Source organism: Mesocricetus auratus, unplaced genomic scaffold (genome assembly GCF_017639785.1).
Source record: "Mesocricetus auratus isolate SY011 unplaced genomic scaffold, BCM_Maur_2.0 Super-Scaffold_100010, whole genome shotgun sequence".
NCBI lineage: Eukaryota > Metazoa > Chordata > Mammalia > Rodentia > Cricetidae > Mesocricetus > Mesocricetus auratus.
The window spans coordinates 69,865,412-69,886,664 of NW_024429194.1; the positions used below are offsets into that span (position 1 = coordinate 69,865,412).

General features: G+C 41.2%; 1 long non-coding RNA gene across 1 annotated transcript; it reads left to right on the forward strand.

The window, feature by feature from the left end:
* The first annotated feature begins 11,379 nt into the window (after positions 1-11,379).
* Positions 11,380-20,702, forward strand: LOC121142670. Its single transcript, XR_005879698.1, has 4 exons — positions 11,380-11,454; positions 17,745-17,797; positions 19,617-19,708; positions 20,481-20,702. It is a non-coding gene; the product is annotated as an uncharacterized LOC121142670 (long non-coding RNA).
* Positions 20,703-21,253: the final 551 nt, after the last annotated feature.

The window sequence follows — 21,253 nt, forward strand, 5'->3', positions numbered from 1 at the left end:
AGAATATGCACAGGATGAGATGGATGGGAACCAGCCCCACACTGACCAATTCATACCCACATTATTTTAATTGAACACATATGATAGGTTATATATGTTATGATAGGGAATTCTTAAATAATTATTAATAGTAATAACTTCAAACATTTTGTGTCAAGTGCAGACACTGCACAATGCATTTTTGTATAATCTAATCTATTTTACATTTTTTCTTTTGTCTTATAGTTTTTTGAGACAGAATTTCAATATGAAACCTTGATTGGGCTCACCATGTAGAAGAGCCCTTCTGCAAGCTTGCAACGAACTTACTGGTGCTGGACCCTGAATCCTGAGGTTGCAGGAATATGTCACCACACCCAGTTAATCTCACATATTCTTTACAACAAAATCTGCCTAGCACCTTTGTTTTTAATTATTATACTCTATTATTTTGGTCTGCAATTTTGGGCAATCAAAAACATGGTATTTGTATGGAGAGGAGAATATGTTTTACACAAACTCTTAGAAAATGCTCAGGAACACATACATCATTAAACATTAAATTTAAGGGTTAGAGAGTAGCAACTACTTTAAACTCATGGACCTTGGGAAATTTAAGCGAGAGAAGTCTAATAAGAAGTTGCATGTGGTTTATTCATCTAAAAATCAGACTAACTATCCTTTTAATTAGGCATCCTATGGGTTTTGTCAATGTGACTATCACATTGCTCTTTCCATATAAACAGTGCATTTGGGCTAAAATCATTGGAAGCTTTCTCAGAATCTCTGAACTTCTCCCTTCTTCATGTCTGGTGGCTGCCTGTGCTGCAGTTCCTTTGGTTCTAGGACTCTGGCCTTGGGTAACGGTCTCACTGCAGAGCACAGACTACACAGTTCTGATCAACTGTGCAGGGATGGGAGGGACTGGGAAGTTAGATCATCCTGGAGTCAATCTTGGGGATGTCAGGCTGGTTTCCTTCCCTTTTCCCATACACTACATGAAGGTCTGCATCTCCTCCTACCCTTGCAGTTTCTGAGTGAATTGCCCTGTCATCCATAGGAACCGTCCTACTGCTGATATGAGCTCTGTAGCTTCTGCACATTACCAGGCTTCCCTATGTCCATCACCATCATGGTTCATGGCTTGTTTTCTTATAAAGTCTGAGAATCCTCATCCTTGTTTCAGGCTCTGTTTTAGGAGACACTGGCCATCAGACATTTAAGATTTAAATTCTTTGAAGGTGACGTTCAAACTTCATCATATGCACTGACTTTTTATTTTGTTGAGGCAAAATGACTTAAGGAATGTCTTTACTAAAGTTGGCAGTCGCAGCAACACATGGTGGCACCTGCTAGTAATCTCAGCACTTGGGAGGCAGAGGTAGGATGATTTCCCATATGTTTGAGGTCAGCCTGGTCTATATAGTGAGCCCTAGCTCAGTCAGGGATACTTAGAAAGACTCTGGCATAAACAAAAGCTTGTAGTCACTTATCTACTTGAATAAACTTTGGAAAGTACCAGCTTCCATGCCACTGTGAAGCCAAATTAATTCATACTCCATCCTGACTGCATTCTCCAGTATCAATCACAAACATCTCCAAATGGTATTGGGCTATCAATGATACCTAAAATATTATAAATGTGTATGTAAATTGATTGATAATTGATTTAGAACCCTCAGAACTCCCAGCTCAATAAGCCTGTCCTGGCTATTTCAATAAGCATTGCCTAACGTAATTTTATATAATAGGTCTATAGGGTTGGAGAGATGGCTCAGCGGTTAAGAGCACTTGCCAATGCAAATTTCCAGATGAAGGAAGCAATCAGTAATCTTATCTATAATGACTATGAACCTTAACAAATGGCATGTTAACCCTAAAGGTGCAACAGTGACATGAATATCTTGGTGGTAACCAACAGCTCTCCAATTGGACTTAAGACCTACTCAACAAGAGGGAAATCATATCTGGTACTGGAAACCTAACCTACTAACCAGGGATAGCAAGGTCATGAATCTTAAAGGAGAGCCTACCGACCTAGCATAATCCATCAACATTCTAAATATTTATAAACTTATACCCACAGAAAAGCACAATTCTCATGCCTCATAAGGAAACTTCTCTTTGCAACAGATATAGACCATTAGAGAAAACCTCAACTGATTAAAATGCAGAAAACAAGTAATCATGGGATGTTCAGCTCTAATTAGTATATCTATAACACAACTCCTCCACCTAAGACTCAGGGATCCTTGTGGAAGGCAGGTGGAAAAACTGTAAGATCCAGAGGAATAGGGAGTTTACCCACACCCATGAAGCCTCATCCACATGACTGAGGATCCAAATAAGGATGATGCTAATAAATATGCTAACATGGAAGGAGGAAAGCTCAGGGGGCCTCAACTCTAGACAAAGAACTGAAGTCAACTAAGTAATGCTGAGAAGGAGAAATAGTCTTTCCCAGGGAATAGTGCACCAGCTGGCAATCTAATACTAAGTGGTCAGCTCTGAGATTGATATACAAGTAACAATATATGGACTGAGTGGGTCTCACACACACACACACACACACACACACACACACACACGCTCACACACACACTCACACACTCACACACACATTCACACATGCGTAACAACAATGAAAGAAAAAGCAGTCATGAATTTGAGAGACTGCAAAGCAGGGGTGGGGTAAGTCCATGGGAAGGGATGGAGGAAAATGATGCAATTATTCTACAATCTCAAAAACATTTAAAAAGCACTGGCTGCTCTTCCAGAGGACCCACATGCAAATCCCAGCACCCACATGGCTGCTTACAACCAACTGTAACTCTGGTTCGGGGGGGGGGTGCCTCATGTCCTCTTCTGGTCTCCGCAGTCATCATATGTAAGAGTGGAGCACAAACATACGTGTAGGCAGAACACCCACACACATTAAAAAAGATGAAGATAGAATTTTGTGGATCACACTATGGACAACTTTATCATTGTTTTATCATTCAAATCATAATATATTAAAATGAGCGGACATGTTATCTCCTGAAATGCGAAATGCGAAAGTTTACATGATTTTCAAAGGAGGTGAAATATGAAGTCTGAAGAAAGAAAGAATAGGCTGTGAAGTGTCATGTGAGGTAGCATGCCAGGTTCCTCCTGGAATTCTCACTTGTTCAGAGTAATTAGGTTGGAAATGTTGAGAAACACTGTGAGTCTGTGTGTCTTTGAACATGTTTGTACTGAGTGAGTAACACGCACTATTTCTGGAGCTCTCCTTATGTCTGTGTTTGGGAGTGGGTAAGATAATTGTTTTTTCAAAGTAAGATTGGTTTTTAGTTTGAAAAGGAGTATTTTGGCGAACCTTTTGGTTTGCAAAGTTGAATAAGTCTCAGAGACTAGTCTGGAGGCAAAAAGGGAATGAGTGTAAGCAGCTGGAATTCTGTGTGGGTTGGAGGTGAAATGGGCGTGGATCACTTCTGGTATTCTGTGTAGGTTGTCAGCTCTTATAGATTGTCAAAGGACTTTGTGGCTTAAGGGGAGGATGGGCAAAAGTCAGAGTGTCATGTGAATGGACAACGATTCCAGAAAAATAGGACCCATGTGGGGGCTATGGAGGAGACCGCATAAGAAGACCCTGCAAGGACATTGAATGGTGGAATGAAAAGAGAGAGATTTTGAAGTCCCAGAAGATTCTTCTTTTTTTTAACCACTGGAATTCTGTGCTCGTTAGTATTCCACTGTCCTTCCAGGATGCAGTTCTGTGCTGGGATAAGGCACACCCGCAGGCTCCGAACTGCCAGAAGGGATGGGGAACTTCTGAGGGCTGGAATAAGGGAATGACATCACTTCCTGGCTGTTCTCAGAATTTCAGTGGCTTCTAGATTCCAGAGGCCCAGGTGTTTCCACTGGCCACTTTGGACTTCTGGAATCACATGATCATAGAAAAGATAAATGTTGGAATATAGGTTATAGGTCCACAGATGAGGATGTGGAATGAAGAAAAACATAGCAGAGATATTGTTGTGTTTTCTCTGAGAAGGAATCGGAGCTTGCAGGAGGGTGTGTGTCTGTGTGTATGTGTGAGTGTGTGAGTGTGAATGAATGTATGTGTGTGTGAGTGTCTGTGTGAATGTGTGTATTAGAGTGTGTATGTGAGTGTTAGAGTATGCATATGTGAGGTGTGTGTGTATGTGTGAATGTGAGGGGGAGTTTGTATATGTGGGGGGTGTGAGTGTGTGTGTGAATGTAAGAGTGTATGTGTGAGTGTGTGTATATGCATGTGAGTATGTGTGTTAGTATATTTGAGAGAGAGTATGTGTGGGGAGAATGTATGAGAGTGTGTATGAGTGTATGTGTGAGTGTGTGTGAGCATGGGGGAGTGTGTATGTGTGGGAGGAGTGTGTATAAGTGTGGGGGAATGTGTGTGTGACAGAGAGAGAGAGAGAGAGAGAGAGAGAGAGAGAGAGAGAGCGTGTATGATGGGGGATGTACTTGTGTATATATGTTTCTCTTATTGGTTGATAAATAAAACACTGATTGACCAGTAGGAATATAGGTGGGGCTACCAGACCACTGAGGAGAGGAAGGCAGAGAGAGGCCACCAGGAAGAGATGCTGTGCTGCCCAAGGAGTAACATACCGGATTACGGGTAAGCCACAGTCTTGTAGCAATACATAGAAATGGGTTAATAATTAAGACAGAGCTAGCCAATAAGAAGCCTAAGCCATCAGTCAAACAGTATATAAATTAATATAAGTCTTTGTGTGTTTCTTTGGGGCTAATTGACTGTGTGACCAGGCAGAACAGAAACTTTGTGTGTGTGTGTGTGTGTGTGTGTGTGCACGCACACACAAGTGCATGCATTACTGCGTTACTGGGGACTGATCCCAAGGGCTTGAACATGTTGCATAAGCACTCTACCAATGAACTATCTCTTCAGCCTTTCTCTTCTACTTTTTGAGACATTGTCTTCTATGTAACCTAGGCTGGTCTTGAACTCATGGCAACCTTCCTGTCTTGTCATCCCAAGTGCTGGTACTGGTTTTTAAAGGATGCTTTATAGATTGAACATTATGGAGTAAGAAGACAGGAGGAGTAAAATGAGCAGTGAGCAGGAAGGTTTTTTGGAGGGATGACAACACTCTTCAAGGCCAAGGACTTCCTACTATACCTAGACGGAGTGTTTAAAAAGACAAATCTGGCCATCTCACTCATCAACATGAAGTGCATCGATGGTTCCCCGGTGTTTGCAAAACAGGAAGTTCTTGGCTTGCTTGATGGGACTGCCTAAGCTGCTGATACCCACCACCAACTCTGCCCTGTGCACTTCCCCTTCTAGTAATTCTTGGTATCTATGATTTTCATTTTTGAACTTCAGGTCGTTGCACCTGGGCCTTCAAGTGAAGGTTGTCATTTACAGTACACTCTTCCTTTCCTTTTCATGTATATCGTAAGTATCAGATGTATTGCTGGTTCATGAGGATCACCTCCCCGAGCCCTGAAGATGACATGATGTCCCTGGAAGGCACATGCTCTGTGGCACACTGTGATTCCTCTGTCTGTTGAGCCAAGCACCATTCTATACGTTGGAGATACCACTTTTACAGCAACAAGCACAAACTTTTACCCTCGGGAGCTCAGTAGAGGAGGGAAAACTTTATCTTTACTTCTCAGGGCACAGCTTGATCTTGGAATCAGAGAAAGTTCAAGTGGAAGAAATGCATTTAATGTATGTTTCACTTGAGATTTAAAGAAATGAAGACCCCAAACTGGCAAAGACTCTGAATTTATACTGGATTGAACAAAAATGGGTAATTTTGGAGAAATAACCAAAATACACAGGGAACTAAAAGAAGATAAACATTATTTTAATGAAGTCTATTTGTTCTGCATTCAGTAGGTCTCAGCTCCCTGTCCTTTGTGAGAAGACTGTCTTTTTCCTTTGGCTACAGGGAGAGAAGGTCTCACATGGAAACATGGGGATTTCATCTCTTGTGTTGAAGGAAAAGGAGGAAGTAGACTCTTCATTAAACTTGATACTTTTACATCATCTTTAACCCCAAATAATCAATATTTCAGAATGACATGTTTTGGGCGGGAGGGTTCCAAACGTCTTGAGCTCATGTTCATGACATGCTTGTGGCTTGCATCATCTGTTGACTCAGTTCTGTGGGGGCAGAGAACATGTCTGTCTCATTTAGCATGTAGTATTGGTTGATACCCTTGAGATGATTAGTAAAATGAATGAAGCGTTCCAACATTCAAAATTCACTGGGGGATAGTTATGTCTATAATCTTGAAGTCTGAAAATGCCTGCACAGATATTTTAGGCATGACTGATGGCATAAAACTATGCGTCAAGATTGAAAAGTTGTAAACCTTGCTCAGAATTATGATTGACACTAAAAAGTGACTTGGCTAGTTAGGTAGACAAACTTCAGCCTGTCTCAGCCAAATATTGATTCCAAACACTTAAAAAGAATTTGATGTTGACAGGAGCAGCATAGATCAAGAAGAAAGCCACCACAATCCTAGTGCTTGTCAGAAGCCGTGGTGAGTCTCCATCAATTCTTGTTGTAGAAGCAATTTTAAAAGCCTACCCACATTTTTGAGACAGTCCACACCCATAAGATACTCGGAATCGATTTCTTTTGTGAGTGTCGCGAGATGATAGAACTAAGTAGGGAGTCGGGTTTCTCTCAAAATGTAGTCCTTTACAAACTATAAATAGCGCTGGTTCAGAAAGAGAAGTGTGAGTGAATAAAATCTCAATTCTAGATGGTGAATTTCTCTAGGGTAACTCTTTACCACATTCACCTTTGGCTCCTCTGAACCGAGGGATCCTGGCTATAGCCAATTATCCACAAGTATTATTTATTCATTTTTTCTCAATAAGAAATACTGTCACTTGAACGGAAAGTAAAAGTCACTTAACTTGTTTAATTTACTTACCAAAGAGATGGTAAATGATTGACTGGCAGAAAGTTCCTATTTTTTATGTTATTTTAATACTGTCAATACAGCTAGAAAAAGCAGTCAGACAAAATCAAAAGACTGCAATTAGATCATATTACAATGCACATTTCTGACTTATCTGTGCTCATAAGAGAGTCAGTAATAAATGCAACAACAACCAAAACATAATAAAAAAACATAGAGGAGACACTGGAGAAGAAAAGGACATTAAGAAAACATTTGACAACAATCATGGCGATTTAGCATTATACTTAGCTCTGAGTATCCTATTGGTTCACATCAAGAGGAAAACGCAAAGGCAAGAGGGAGGTGGTAGGTGGGCTCAAGGGGTCTGCAGGGTGATGGGAAAGGCCAGATCTTGGGGGAACCTTTGCCATACTCTTGCTTCTGTCTTAGCCTATGAAGTCCTTCTTTTCTAGGCTTTGCATTTTGGGGTTACTGCAAAATATTCTCTTGGAGGAAAGTTGTGTTTAGGGAAATGAAGCTTGCAGGTTTGTGTGGTTATTGATGAAGCCTTCTGCTTTAGGAACTTTTGCTTCGCTGTGACCAAAGTATCCAACGAAATGACTTAGGAAAGAACTTACTCAGGCTTGTGTTTCAGAGGATTTGGTTCACCGCAGCCAAGTTCCGATGTTTCTGGGTCTTTGTTGAGGCGGACCATCATGGAAATAGCTTAACTGGAGCATGTGACAGAGGCAAAGAGAAATGGGCAAGAAGGGGCCAGAGTCAAGATATGCCCAGTGCCCTCCTTCCTCCAGTGAGATCCCACCTTAAGGTTTTCAGGACCTTTTCTAATCGTACAACAACTGAGGATTGAGTGTTCAAAACATAAGCTCCAGGGAACATCTCATATTCAAACAACAATACCTTCTCTCACCATCCTAATAGAAAATGCATCCTTTTGCCCAGGCCCAGCATTCACGATCTGCTATCCCTGATGTGTTTTTCTCAACAGGACTCACAGTATCTAACTTACCACATACTATGTATAATTTACTGTACTTTCATGAGTGTCTCATGGATGATATTAGGAAACAACACCCTTGTACAGGGTGATTTGAGGACACAATAAAAAACATTAACAAAGGTGTGGCCGGGAGTTTTGGTCGCCATTGCAGGTTGACACAGAACCTTGGAGAAGGCCACTGTGGTGGCAATGGTGAGTGGGGTGCTAGCGCCACGCTTGACCCTAGCAGGTTCTAGAGTAGAGGGGTATCTAGAGGATAGGCTACCTAGGGATGAGGGGGTCACCCTTATCTCTCTGTGAGCAAACGATTAAACTACTCTCTCATTCTTTGAGAGATGCTAAAACTGGAACCGGGAGTAAGCGTGCATTGTGCTCTGCTCCTACAGAAGCTCTGCAGGGAGCATATGGGGCGGACAAGGCTGGAAGCCGACGAGTGACCAGACGGTGCACACAAGCTACTTCACCCACTTTATTTGTTGCGCCCCCTCCCCCCACCAAGTGGAAACTGCAGCAGAGTGCTGGAACTGCGGCTGCTTCATTCTCCCTGTGTCCCCCTGTGGATTTCTTGAAGGGTGGAATAGCAGTCATCTTAATATGAGTTTAAAATTTTTACTATAATAGTGCCCCAGTTAATTATGGATGATTTATAACATGTCACCATAGGAGATACTTTTAAAACTGGTTGATATGAACAATAATAGGTGCGTAACACTTAGAATATATGCAATATAACACATACAAACTGAGTGCGAGCATAGACATTGTCTATACATTAGCATAGCTCAGATATTCAACTCATCTTTATGTCATGTGTATCTCATGTTATCAGGAGCAGAATTAGCATCTTAAACCCCATATATTTTATTTTTGCTTTGATATTTTGTTTAGTTTTATTTTAATAGGTGGGTGTTTTGTCTGCATGTGTGTCTGTGTGCCATGTATATACAATGCCCACAGAGGCCAGAATAGGGCATTAGTCAGGGTGTCCTCTGACTTGGAGTTACAGATGGTTGTGAGCCACTGTGTGGGTGCTGGGAATTGATTGTGGGACCCTTGAAAGAGCAACCAGGGCTCCCAACCACTGGGCCATCCCTCTAGCCTCTAAGTCCCATATATTTTAATACAGGAGTAATGTTAGTATTAAATGTCAAGTACATTTATATTACTAACCTGGTAAAGATTTATCAGAGAATACTTGTTTGAATACCTACTGTTGCCAAAAACAAACAACAAACAAAAAACAAAACACCAAAATGAAACAAACAAGCAAAACAAAATGAGAGTGATCTCATTTAATGTCTGACATGCTGTAAAAGAAGTGAGTCGCTACAGTGTCCTTCACTGACAGATGTGAGGCTCCAGCAGAGGGATGTTACTACCTGCACTGCTCCGGAACTGGGCAGAGTTGGGAGTCTCCTCAATCCAGGGCCTGGACTGGGGTTGAGGATGCTTCTTTAAATATTGGAGTCATAGGAGTCATACAGTTTGAAAATTACACGGGCCAGGAGCAACACCTTGACTTACCTCAGGAAGTCTCTAGGAAATGGCATCTGACAGTGTCAGAATGGCTGGCACTGCTGAGGGGACGCAGTCACTGTGTCCCTGCTATAATCGATAGAGAGTCCCAGGATGTGTGTTGTGGTGATAATATTATTTATGATTTATTAAAGCTTGCCTGAGGATTCAGAAAGCAAAATCATCCGCAAGCCATAGAAACCAGTCACACATCTTTAATCCCAGCAACCAAAAGCTAGGAGGTGGTGGTACACACCTTTAATCCTAGGACTCAGTATTAAGAGGTAGACAGACTCTGTGAGTTCAAGGCCACCCAGATCTACATGAGATTGATCCAGTCATATAGAGAAACAGCTCACACAAAGATGATCTCAGCACCTGGGACCACATGCCTTTAATTCCAGGACTCATGAAAGGTATCTAAGACAGGAGCAGGGTTTTGGATAAAGCATTCATTCTCTTGTCACATTGAGGATAGGAAGACATTCAGTCTCAGGATTCTCCAGGCATGCTGAGGAGAGGCAGCAGGATCAGCCCTTTCATCCTGAGGTCACAGTAAGAGCTGGTGTCCATCTACTTTGCTTTTCTGATCTTCAACTTGAAGTTTTATTCCCAGTATCAGTCCCTGGGTCTTCAATTTATCAGGTTACCTCTACATCATTTTGGGGGTGTCATTATGGGTCTCCATAAAAGTTACTACGGCAGACTATATTATTCTAGATTGTGTCATTGTTGTAGATGTTTCTTTCACAAGTGGTCAACCTTGGATGAAGATGTCTCCTTCCATTTGTTACTATCCAGAGAGGCATTACAGTGTGCCCTTTTGATAACATGAGGAAGATGCTCTAAGAATGAGCTCCCGTTTTACCCTGATGCACATGTCTTGATCTCAGGGGATGGCCCTACTAGTCTGGATCTTAGAGTGAACACAAGATGCCAATCCGAGATGCTGGCCACAATTTAATACAAATGGAAGATGAGCATTTTTTTTGTAAGACATTGCTGTTCAGTGGTTCCTTGTTACTGTAATGTGACTTCACTTACCCTAATTAATACAAAGAAATTACTATATATCTTAACATCTGCATTTGTCCACTGAAGACAGCTGTTACGGAGAACAAGTGGTCGGGATGTGTAGCTCGCTGGCTCTGTAGGGTTATAACACAATGAAGGGTGATGAAGAGAAGCAGGTGCTGGCAGATAAGCCGTTAAAGGCAGCCATTGCCTGTCTGGAAACAGGCTGAACCTGAGTGTGGTGGGAGCCAGATTATGCCGACCATTTTACATGCAGTGTCAGGCTCACAGTGGCCATTTGGGTTTCCTGAGTGGTACCTTGGAGGGTGGTCAGTGAGGGAATTGCTACAGCACTCTGTCCTCCAAATATGGAAACTGTTGGCATGTCTGGACAGTCACTGCTGCCATAGCGCTGTGCCTGGAACTGTCTTCTCCAGAACAGACACTGGACTCCGCAGGAGGCAGGAGTTGCATTAGTAACTGTCAAGTACAGGACACACAGGCTAGCATTAATGGTGAGCTCAGCCCTCTCTGGGGATGATGCGTCTTCTCACTCCCTTATCCTGCAATCACTCCACCTAGGAGACACATAAATCATAGCCAGTGACCTAATGAAGTAATATAAGTTTGTCTGAGTTTGACAGCAGAAAATAATAGAGGACCTCACTCAAATTCAGAGGGAGAGAAATAGGAGGCTTTTAAAATTTGCTTTCTCGCCAGAATGGAGGGAGTCCAGAGATGGACAGAAAGTTACAGCCATAAGTTGTCAGTTTTCTGAAAGTCCCCCACGAATCTATGACACTGAAAAAGCCCCAGAAGAGAGTGGGGGTGAGGTAGGACTGTTTGTGTGTTGGCACTATATTATGTTCAATGGTTTCTGGCATGAAATTAATTACTGGCTATCATGCATTTTCCCCCTTCCTTTTTGCGCAGTGACATGGTGTAAGGAGAGGGCCGGACAGCAAGGCGGGTCTGAGTTTGAGTCTCAGCCCTACGACATTGTCAAGGTACTTACTTTCACTGAGTCAATTTCTTCTATCCTTCCATGGGCAATTAGATGAAACAATGCATTACAGTACTTGGCTTAGCGCCTGACACAGCTCGGTCCCTGTTCATTTCCCTCTTTAATCTCCTAGGAATGTGAAAAGATGAGTGGGGATTTGGGCTGCTGGTGCAGCGTGCTCTTGCATTATGAACTAGGAAGTGCATGTGATAATCACAAGGAAGAGAGGGAGATCGCGGGGTGTTTACATGTCCCTTCAGGTCACCCGCTTGCTCTGTCCACATGAGCAGCATTTGCGCGTGGGGCATTTCAATGCCATCTTTTTCTGAGTAGGAGCTGCTAGTGTTACTAATAGACATCCATTGAATGCAATAAGTGGTTGAGCCCAGGCCAGACACTGGGATAGTTTATTTGGGTCTGCCTCTGCTCTGTACTCAATCTTCTTTCCATTTAGCATAGTAAATAGAATGGCTATTTTATGTTCTCAGTTCTGCCCTTTCTAGATGCCCAATGCTTCATCACTGATTTCTTCCCTTATTCGTTGCCATCCTCATTTCTGCCAGACTCGCCTGTCTGGACAGAGAAGGAGTAACCTGAAAACCTGAAGTACGAGCTGGAGCACCACACACTAAAGAGCAGCTCCTTCCCTAGGGCTTTAGCGACATCCCAGCAGGGCAAGCATGCAGTGGGAAAATAGTCTGAGCTAATTACCAGGATAATGACAGTGTATTTAAAGGAGGCTGTGCCAATGGGGCCTCTCCCAGTTTCCCACACAGAGCAGCTAGTAGCAAGTAAGCTTGTCACTCCCAGATTAACGTGGTGATGACTTCTTCCTAAAGAGAATGAGACTGGGGTCTATGAACTGAGGGGATGGAGAGTGAGTCAGAGGAACCGGCAAGGATTAGAATGAGGAAGGAAAAGCAAACACAGTTGAGCATGTGTTCCTAGCAAGAAGCCCACTAGAGTTCAGTAGCATTCCGAAATAGGGGCTGCAAGAATCAAATAAAGATGGGACATCCATTCCCACAGGACAAGTGGAAGCTGGGTCTCTACTAAACAGAGAAAGTGGAGAATTGGGTCATTTACGTGCAATCTTAAAAACAGATCCAGTATATGCTCACCCCTCCCTCCCTCCTTCCCTCCCTCCCTCCCTCCCTCCCTCCCTCCCTCCCTCCCTCCCTCCCTCCCTCCCTCCTTCCTTCCCTCCCTCTCTCTCTCTTCCTTTTCCCCTGAAAAGTGAGGGACAGTATTGTATTGTTGCTACTCTCTGAGTGTTTGTGCTGTAGACAACATGTAGACAATAGGAATGTATGCTCACCTTTGGGTAAGTCCCCAGTTCCTGGACTTCATCCTCCAGATTGTTTACACCATGCACAGCATGACTATGACACCGGTCAGGCAAAGGAAAAGCGTCAAATGTTCCTGTCTTGTGCTGTTTTCTTGGTCACAATACTGGTGCTATTTTTTCATTTTATTATGAAAAAGAATAACCTCCCAAGTCCTGAAGTGACAGGTTAGTGACAAGATGCCACACTTTGCTTTATGATTTTTCCAGTGGAGACAGCAACTAATATCTATTCACCCCAGAAGGGGAACCAGCGACAGACCAAAGAAATGATTCCACCAAGGCCCAACTCTGGTGAACCAGTGTGTTTATTGGGATTATTTACAAGAGTATGGACAAGGAATTACTTAGAGGACTGTGTGTGACTCAAAGACAGCCTGCATCATCTAAAAGTCCATTACAGCCTGGTGACAATTAATGAAATTGAATCCATGAAACCTTCTGGACAACTCACAGACACAAATCAGAAAGTCTCCTCACTCTAGCAATTGTTAATGGTTACAAAGCATTGGAGAAGGGCTTTGTGCCCTTGTAAGTTTCAGAAACTTCCCGGGACTTGTCAGTTGTTTATTTTCTGAGCCTTGTCACTTTTGCTTGTATCCTGAGTGTTCAGAAGCCTGGATCCAGATGGGATGTTTAATCAAGAGGAAATTGCTACTTGTATATCAGTATCCATACACTACCCAAAGAATAGGGACCATAATTGTCTATAAACCCATTAAATAAATGTCATCCTTTAGTCAAGGTAAAGTTAACTCTTCAGATACCCTGACTTTCCACAAAATCAACTTTTCAATTACAATGTTTCTATTTAATAGAACACTCCACTTGCCACTAACTGGCTTTATTTAACTTGGACACAAATTGCATATGCAAACACAGCCAAGTACAAACTGTAACAGGCATATGTTATGTAAACTGGAATGGTGTACAAATAATGGAAAATATGAAAAATTTCACAGGAAGGACACAGGAAGAAGCCACAATTTTAATCTAGAAGCAGAAGGGCTTGTTGCCCACTCTTTAATATGAGTGAGAAAAAAGGGTCTTGCTCTTTCTGATACTATTATTTAATTGAAGGAGAAACACAAATAATACCAAGGTTAACTGAGAACTTCATGGTATTAACTTAGGCATTGTCTAAGATAAACTAATCTACATCTTTCCAGCACTCTGTATAACTTTTTAAAATGTGCCAATCAGGATGTGATGGGGTTTTGTGAAAACACATCATTACATTTGTGCTACCAAAACAGTGTCTTATAAGGGATGTTTAAAAACAACAGAAGTTTATTGATCACATTCTGGAGGCTTGGGAAGCTAAGATCAAGGACCTACAGTGTCTGTGTGTTTGGGAACTTGTCCTTCTTGGATGACATCTTCACATAAGATGTCAGGTGTCCTCAAATGGTGGAAGGAGTGGACATCTTCTTGTCATCTCTCTTACCAATTCACATATCTAACCACCTGCTAAATATCCCCTAATGCTATTACAATAGCCATTAAGCTTCAACATCTGAACTGGGGAGGAAGCACAGTCAAACCATAACAAATCATGACTAGCACTTCAAATTGGGGAACTCCATGACTAAAATGGTTTATCAGCCTTTCCTTAGCATTTTAGACCATTCAACAGATTCCTGGAGACTACCTGCTACCAATGAACAACAGGCAACACGAAATCAAGGTGAAGTTTCAGGTTAAGAAATGCTGCATTTGGCAGAATAAAGATGTACAACTTTCAACTGTGAAGCTAATGATACTGGATGGGAAAAACATAAGCGTTTACTCATATCATAAACTATTCTTGAGGACCTCTCCTTTAATTGGTCATTTAATATTCTCTTGTGCAGCTGGATTAGCAAAAGGAGTCCAACAATAGAGGAAAAGGACTCTCCCCCCACAATACCACCAATAGACTTCATTACTAGGGCTTTTATTAATCGCTGGGTCTATAGGCCCCGAGAAAAAGAACAATGGTGAATGGTGAAAGGTCACTTGGTACAATGCAAACCCAGTTTTATTTTTTCCAGTGTTCCTTAATCATCTCATATAGCATATAAATTCATTTTTTTGAAATTGTATAGGAAAAGACTCCTAGGAATCTTTTGTATTTAAGATAAATTTGGTAAAGGATGGATATTGCTCTACTCAGATCTTGTTTATAAGTCAATATTATTAATTTATGTTTTTAGAGAAAGTTGTTTATTTTTAATATTAAAATCCAGGGACATAGAATTCTAAATAGTCTCCATAATAGCTCATTAGTTTCCTTTTAGCTTTTATAGTAGCTACTTTTTTTGTTCCCATTTCAGTTTGTCTGTGACTTCCCACTTTCATCCATTAGATTCATTGGAGGCTCATGCATTATAGATTTTTCATCAAGATTATTAATTTATTTTTAACTTAAAAATAGAATCATTTCTTTCTACCTTTACTGTCTTTCTCTCTAGCCTATTCAGGAATTTTGTTTGTTCGACTGATTGCTATCTATATTTTCCAACTTGAGTAGGATAATTTATTTTCTCTAATTAAAAATAAATGAATATTAGGATTTTGTATTTGCCCCACAGCAGAATTGTCAACTCAGCCATCACTTTACTGACTATCTGTATGAGCCAGGCAGTACTTCTTTGTGTATTTGAGATCAACAGTGATCACAGCACACAGAGATCTCTGGCTTCTTGGAATTTATAGTCGAAGGAACTAGAATTAAGTCAAAGATGTTGTCAACAGAAAGTGACAAATGCTAAGAAATATGTCTCAGGAAGGTGACACACACAGGAATTCTTGAGAGTGACATTTATAATTTATCTATTTATTTATTTATTGACATTTATGATTTAATTTAAAACTTTAATTTTGGTCTAAAGCATTGTACCTGTATTCTTATTTTCTGATACTGGCAGTTACTGAAAATATTTTTATAAGGTGATTTTAAAACTTGCTGTTTAGCTTAGCCCGTACTAGTCAGTAGCTAGCAGAGATTTTTTTCCATTCCGTAGAGCGTCTCTTCATTCAATCAGCTGTTTCTTTGCTGCACAGAGGTTTTTCAATTCATAAAGTTCCCATTGTGAGTTATTATTAACATTGTTTCCTGAGTGACTGGAGTCCCATCCAGAAGGTCCTTGTCTATGTCTGAATCTTTCAGTGTTTTCCCTACTTTCCCTTTCTAGGGATTCAAAGTTTAAGGGTTTACATCAAGGTCTTTGGTCCATTTGGATTTGACTTCTTGAAAGGCTGAGGTATAGGGATCTAGTTTCACTATCCAACATATGGACACCTATTTTCCCCAGGATAATTAATTGGTGACATCTTTCTCCACAGTGTGTATTTTTTGGTATCTTCATAAAAATTCATGTAGCTGTAGTTGCATGGGTTTATGTCTGGGTCTTCCGCTCTGGTCTGTTGCATTGGTCAATGACTGCTTTATGCCAGCACCATCTGTTTGTTACTGTGACTTTGTAGTGTAGCTGAAACCAAGCATGGAATTACCGTCAGTGAGATTCATTTTGGTCGGGAGTGCTTGGATCACCTCTGTAGTTCCATACGAATTTTAAGATTACTTTTTCAATTTCCATGAAGAATGGCATTGGGATTTGATGAAGATTGCAATAGACCTGAAGAATGTTTTTGTAGGGGTGCACTTTCTTTTCTTTTCGTTTCATAAATTTTATTTAAATTAGAAACAATCTTATTTTATGTATCAATTCTTTTCCCTCTCCCTCCCATCCTTCCATGCCCCCACCGCCCCCTATCCCATACCCATTCACTCCACAGGGAGAATGAGGTCTTCCATGAGGGATCATAAAAGTCTGTCAAGTCATTTGGGGCAGGGCCCTCCCCTGTGTATCTAGGCTAAGAGAGTATCCCTTCATGGGGAATGGACTCCCGAAATTCGTTCGTACACTAGGGATACATCCTGGTTCCACTGCCAAAGGTCCTATAGACTTCCCAGGCCTCCTAGTTGACACACAGGATACCTCCGACACAGCTGCCTAAGGGCTGATAACACAGCCCAGAGAGATGGGTAGGGTCCCTAAAAGTCTGAGAGCCTGGTTTGGTCCTATATTGGTTTCCTAGCTCTCAGACTGGGGTCTATGAGCTCCCACTTGTCCAGGTCTGCTGTTTCTGTGGGTTTCCCCAGCATGGTCTTGACTCCTTTGCTCATCAAGCCTTCCTCTCCACAACTGGATTCCAGGAGTTCGACTCAGTGTTTAGCTGTGAATCTCTGCTTCTGCTTCCATCAGCTACTGAATGAAGGCAGGCCACTTTCAAACATTAATTCTTTAAATCCAATTTTTCCATCTCTTAGCAACCTCTAGAAACCATTTATTTCTCTTATTTGAGTTTATTTCAAGGTATATTTTGAGGCTATTGTGGATAGAATTGCTTATATGATTTCTTTCTCAGTATGTTTGTTATTGGTAATTATGAAGGCTTCTGATTTTTATGTGTCAAACCATCAGGAATAAGTGTTCCTGAATGTCAAGGTGTCAAGTGGGAGGACCAGGGGTGAGAACTAAAAATGATGAGTAAAAAAGAAGACAAAAGCAATCAATGGCTGGGACCCTGAGGTCTTGCATAAGTTGATGACTTATTAAGAAGTGCAGCATCATATATACTATTTGCAAGGGCAAAACAGCCAAGGTCAGCAGAGAGCTAAGACAGACGATGTTGGCAGAGAGAACACAGGATACCTCAGACACAGCTGCCTAAGGGCTGATAACACAGCCCAGAGAGATGGGTAGGGTCCCTAAAAGTTGTAACCTTGACTCTTTTGAGGAGGCACTGGCTCCAACCCTAGACTGGCCTTGCTTGAATCCATTCCTGAACAAGGACACGGAATTAAAGTTCCCTTTGTTCTTTTATCAGGGCCTCTGAGAAAGTCTGGGGTCTGTCTGACTCCAGACATATGTGTAATTTTGTATCTTGCTGCTTTGTTCTAGGAGTTTCTGGTGGAGTATTTCAGATTGCTTATATGTGGAATCATAATCTGCAAGTAAGGCAGCTTAGACTTCTTTTTCCCTATTTATATTCATATTTCCATTAAAATAATTTAATATGTGTATTGAAAACGAAGAGTAATATATAGTATACACCTTAGCAGATACAAACTAATTATATTTTTTATTATCAAATATCTTGACAGAATACACAAGGGTTTTTCTTAAATCCTATAAAGGTTTGTTTATGGAACTCACTAGTCACAGCCAGAATCTGAAGGAAGCCAAATGCCCTTCCCTAAAAGAATGCCTGGAAGATTCGTGCACACAATGCAACACTCTACTGGTATTCAGTAGAATTAACTAGTTCTAGATTTATGAACAAAGACAGTTCTCAAAAACGTGAGTGAAAAGGCAATGTGTTGTGTGTGTGCTTTTGAGAGAAAGTTATTAATAGATTTAGCTGGAGTTGGTCACATGTAGACTCCCATTTTTATCAGTCATGTGTTGTTTCTTTATAAACAGCCTTAAATATGACAATATGTTGACATGTATTAACACTGGATAGTTATTTTTATATGGGTTTAAATATTTTGACTATAATTTCTTAAAAAGAAGCTGAAAAAGAAGAGTTTTCCTGGTCATTAAGAATAGACATTCTCTCAAGAAAGGGACCAGTCTCCATCTTAGCAGTTTTTTCTTTTTCCCTTTTCTTTTGAATTAGAAACGCTGCCTAAGTTGGGCTTAGTGGCACACATCTTTAATGCTGGCACTTGGAAGGCAGAGGCAGGAGGAGCAGTGTGAGTCCAAGGCCAGTCTGGTCTACACAGTGGATTCCAGGTCACCCAGGGATACATAGTGTGAGCACCTCACAAGCATATAACTCCTCCCACCCCCACCGCCACAACCCTGCCTCACCTGCTTAAAGCAACACTGATGAGCAGAGTCACTTGTACCTCAGTTCCCATGGGAAAGCCCTTTGGTGAAGAGATTTCCCAATGGTTTTTGATCCCGTAACCCCACAAGTAAAATAACCCAGAGTCTTATTTTTCTATATTCGGGCTTATTTACATAAAAGTGTATACATATACCATTATAGTAATATACTGTGTATAGTCTAACATAAAAATAAAATTTAATGTGTTAATATGCCCCCACTACATGAGTGAGGGGAGCCTTTCTCCTGGCTGTGGTCACCAAGCACTGTCTCATTCTCTATCTCCTGATGGCACTGTTCTCTTGCTCTTAGTGAACTTCACAAGTCCCTTTATTTCTCAGGTCTCTTCTAGTTTAGGCAAATCTGGGCTCAATAATAATCCATTTCTTTCATGTGTGAACAAATATTCACTGAGTTAGGGATTCACAGCACAAAAGAAGATAAGAGAGGGTTCCTATTTTCACAATTTGAATTCCATCGAGAAGGAATGAAGATCATCAAGCAGGCACATGGCTATCTAGAGTAATTCCTATTTATCATCTGGACTTTGTTGAAACACATAGGATGATGCTTTTAAAAATTCTGTGGATGAGGGCCAGTGAGATGATTCAGTGCATAAAGGTGCCTGCGGTCAAGGCTGATGACCTGAGTTCATTCCCTGGCTCCCACATAGTGGAAGGAAAAAAACCATCTCCTGCCAAGTTGTCTTCTGACTTCTAGGTCATGTGGTAGCATCTGTGTATTCCTCTCCCCCAACAAAAATATATGAACTTTAATTAAAGAACTCTTTGAGGGTTGGGTAAAGGCTCTCTGAACAGACAATGATAAGTTGAAGGTTACAGGCAACTGTGTGAAAGTCTATGGCAGGAGTCTGAGCACATTTACCAGTAAGGGAAGACTGTAATGGAAAACTTTTCATGAGTTAAATGTAATCTTAGGTGCAGAATGGTTAGAGTGTCATGAGGCCGTGTATGTACCAGAGGAGACAAAAGAATGGCAAGGATGCATCCAATAAGGCCTTGGAGACATGGTAAGACATGTGAAGGAGGTTGGGTTGTATGCAATTGAGGTGTGAGAGGAACTTATTTTTATTGTCTTGTTTTTGCTTTGTTTCCTTCACGGTGCTGTTGAGGAAGTCCAGGGCCTCAGACATGCTAGTCTACCATGGAGCCATATCCCCAGATCTCTTTTTACTTTTTAAGATATTCTGAGGCAAGGTCTCACTAAGGAGGTCAGGCTGGCCTTGAACCCACTCTCTAGCACAGGCTTTGAAATAATGAGTCTCTTGCCTCAGACTTGCACCACCAAGGACAATATGTCATTCTTAAAAGGGTAGTTGGTGAAGAGAGTATTCATGTTGAAAATTATGCCCATGTTATCCACTCTTCATAGAATGTTTGTGTAATTCTTAGCATAACTGTTTTGTCATAGAGGAATTGATTATTGGAAAATTTAAATGACATGACCTTCATCCTATAAGGTAAAAGTGAAAGAACTAGAGTTCCTGTTTTCTTACTTTAGGTCATATGCTCAGCATCCATTAAGTCAGTTCTCCATCCTCCTCTTCCTTCTCCCTCCTCCATCCCTACCTCCCTGCCTCCCTTCCCTTCCCTCTATCCCTCCCCCCTCCATTCTCCCCTCCCTCTCTCCCTTCCCTCCTTCCTTCTCCCTTCTCTCTCCCTCTTCCTCCCTTTCTCCCTCTCCCCTCCTCCTCTCTCCTCCCTCCTTTCCCTCCTCCTCCTTCCCTACTTTTCTTTTGAAGTCTCTCTCAGTGCTCCTGATTTGCTGTCCTCTTCCTTTAGCCCACAGGTGATCGAGGAGAAGAATGCCAGAGGCCAGCATGGCTTGTCTCACATGTTCGTGTGACTCAGTACAAAAGCGTTTATCAGCTAAAGACATCTAACCTTGCTTGGTGTGACATTATCTCTTCAGCAAAGTCCTGATAACAGTAGTTTGCCATGGCCCACATAGTTATCCAGAAAAGCAGTTTATTATGTTAGATACAGTTTAAATTAGTAAATATCCCGGGGATGATGTACATTTCTTTTTCCTTTGGGTTAATAATGTTTTTTTTTCCGTGTGTATGGGAACATGGTGTGTGTGTGGACATGGTGTGTGTGTGAACATGGTGTGTGTGTGTGTGTATGTGTGTGTGTGTGTGTTCTAGTGCTAACTTCTGCTTCATTTCCTCATCATCACACCCTCACTCTCACCTTCCGCCACATCCCTTATGTTTGGTCTTGCCCATTCTGGAATTTCTCTTACAAACCATTAAATTTGAGGAACAGGAGTTAAATTTTTTCAAACATAAAAAACAGAATGATACAATAAATCTCAGTGTAGCTGACATTTATACCAACAATTATCAAAATTACAACACAATACACCTTGCTTGTCTTTCTTTAAATATCTCAAGGCATATTCATTCATACTTCATAAACTTTATATATATATACATATCAGTACAAATTGAAAGTTAAACTATTAAATGTAATTAATTAACACTCCCAAAAGTATAAAATTTGGGAACTGGTCATGGTGACCCACATCTGTAATGCCAGCACTCACGAAGATG